The following is a 3,219-nucleotide window of genomic DNA, read 5'->3' as shown; positions in this document are numbered from 1 at the left end:
AAAAAAACTTTATAGTAGAGAAATGCGTCTTCTATGCTAGGCAAAATTTGCATTCGTATATTAAGGACATGAAATCTTTGACCCCACGACCACCACCACCCCCCCCCCCCCCCCTAATATTCAGTAGGTTATGTTTGGAGTATTATATGGTCGGTTCCGTTCTACGTCAGCATTTACCTATTAGTATCTACTTTAACAGATATGTTACAGTTTGTTTCAGCTATCCTCTAATTTGTATACCCTCCACCATAGGATGGGGGTATATTAAATTTGTCATTCCGTTTATAACACATCGAAATATTGCTCTAAGACCCCATAAAGTATACATATTCTGGGTCGTGGTGAAGTTCTGAGTCCATCTAAGCATGTCCGTCCATCCGTACGTCCGTCCGTCTATTGAAATCACGCTAACTTCCGAACGAAAGAAACTATCGACTTGAAACTTGGCACAAGTAGTTGTTATTGATGTAGGTCGAATGGTATTGCAAAAGGGTCATATCGGTCCACTTTAACGTATAGCCCCCATATAAACCGATCCCCAGATTTGGCTTCCGAAGCCTCTAAGAGAAGCAAATTTCATCCGATCCGGCTGAAATTTGGTTCATGGTGTTGGTATATGTTCTCTAATGACCATGCAAAAATTGGTCCACATCGACCCATAATTATATATAGCCCCCATATAAGCCGATCCCCAGATTTGACCTCCGGAGCTTCTTAGAGGAGCAAAATTCATCCGATCCGGATGAAATTTGGTACGTGGTGTTAGTATATGGTCTCTAACAACCATGCAAAAATTGGTCCATATCGGTCCATAATTATATATAGCCCCCATATAAACCGATCCTCAGATTTGTCATCCGGAGCCTCTTGGAGGAGCAAAATTCATCCGATCCTGTTGAAATTTGGTACGTGGTGTTAGAATATGGTCTATAAAAAACCATGCAAGAATTAGTCCATATCGGTCCATAATTAGCCCCCATATAAACCGATCCTCAGATTTGTAATCCGGAGCCTCTTGGAGGAGCAAAATTCATCCGATCCGGTTGATATTTGGAACTGGGTGTTAGTATACGGTATCCAACAACCATGCAAGAAAGGGTCCTTATCGGTCTATAGTTATATATAGTCGATCCCCAATCACACAAAAATTTGTCCATATCGGTTCATAATCATGGTTGCCACTCGAGCCAAAAATAATCTACCAAAATTTTATTTCTATTTCTATAGAAATAAAAATTTTGGCAAAATTTTATTTCTAGAAAAAATGCTGTCAACATTTTAATTCTGTAGGGAACGTTGTCGAAATTTTTTTTCTATACAAAGTTTTGTCTAAATTTTATTTCTATAGAAACTTTTGTCAAAATTTTATTTCTATAGAAATTTTTGTCAAAATTTTACTTCTATAGAAAATTGTGTCAAAATTTTATTTTGTCAAAACTCTATTTCTATAGAAACGTTTGTCAAAATTTTATTTCTATAGAAAATTTAGTCAAACTTAATTATATACTTATTTAATCGGCCGTTTTTAGTTTAACATATACCACGTATGGACTACCTTGCAATTTAGAAGACTGTGTTAGGAAGTTATTAGATACCTTGCCATCGGTAATTGTTACCGCAACCCAATTCGATGGTGGATGACAGTCTTCAGTAGAAGTTTCTACGCAATCCATGGTGGAGGGTACATAAGTTTCGGCCTGGCCGAACTTACTGCCGTATATACTTGTTAATATTAAATAGATCACAAATAAGTTTATTAAAATATCTTTCTCGATTTATACCAGATTTCTCTTATGAAGTTTCAGTAGAGGGAAGAAGTCCTTTAACAGAGACCAAGTGGGCCTATTAATTGCAAAAGCTTCATATCCATTTGAACTCCCATTGTGACCAGAATCAGTTTAACTCTGTTGATGTTGACGATGATGTTCCCCAGGAGATATTCTCAATTGAATCAAATGATGGGTCGAGTAGTCTCCTTTCATTACAGATATATAGGGGGGTGCTTAAACAGTTCATAAATGTAGAGAATATCTCGAGAGTTGTGGCCTGTCTGGCTAGATACTCGGCAAGAAGTATTTACCTAGAATCAGGTCGACGTTGAAGAGGATATGAAAGACAATCGACGACTGGCTTTTCACTCATTGCAAAACTCTTTTACTATTTTCTCATATAAACTGCAGATGGTTTTCTTCTTATATTGAGGATGAAATGCAAAAAAAAATAATTCAAATCAGTTTTCCTTGATATCCAAACAATGCAATGAGAATGGATGGCTAGTGATTCCAACGTTCTGGGCATACTAAACCATTAGCCTTAGGTGTTCCAATTTTGTCTGGGATTTTTGTGAGGCTTTTATTTTATGATTTTTTTCAACTCGTAGCCTGTGCTCTAGAAAAAATGAGTCTAAATAGACCAAGGCAAAGTTGATATACGCAAAGACTTTGGTCTATGGATATGATCGTGTCGCTTATACAGTCTCTTTATTTTTAACACTCATGGTGGCGTTAGATGATTCCTCTTTCTTGGCCATTCAGATGTCTGTCTCTCACGCCAATGCCCATCCATCTATGATAGCAAAATATGATGGTGTTGCAATGTCTGCTATGATTGTGTTGCTATGACGCTCCTGTGGCTGCCTCAAAGTATTGAAGAATTTCGACAAGATTTTGGCACTCCATACCGTTTGCAATATAGCTCACAGCACGCGGAAGAAAATTAACTTGGTCTACACCGATGCTAGACTAAGCATTAAATAGAGATTTATTTACTCTAAGGCTAAGAATGCCGGCCAATATAGGAGATGAAAAATATAATTCCCGCTTTTTATTATTTGTGTAGCTTTAGAGGATATCTGAGGATATTTCAATCACACCGTTGAGGATCGTGGTAGGGAAGGGAATACAAATGGCTACAATGTATCATCTACTTTAAATCTTCATTCCTCTTTTCACGAAACAGAACGGAAGGGTCTCCTTTCAATGTTTTGTGAATTATGGTGAAGGGCTATTTAAGTTTTCCACCCGAGAAGATGTTTGTGTAGTGTCTTGTGGTGAGTTGGCTTTTTAATGTGCCATGATTTGTCAGATTTTTATATTTGGTTCAGTCCATGATTAATAGCCTCAATTGTTAGAGATCCTGGAAGAGGATCTCGCTCCTACGTAAAAGATTGCTATAGGAAAATATTGCCTATTTTAAAAGTTTTATTGAAATGAAACATTA

The sequence above is a fragment of the Haematobia irritans genome, chromosome 3 (assembly GCF_050003625.1).
Source record: "Haematobia irritans isolate KBUSLIRL chromosome 3, ASM5000362v1, whole genome shotgun sequence".
In the NCBI taxonomy this organism is placed as follows: Eukaryota; Metazoa; Arthropoda; class Insecta; order Diptera; family Muscidae; genus Haematobia; species Haematobia irritans.
This window is presented reverse-complemented; position numbering follows the sequence as displayed.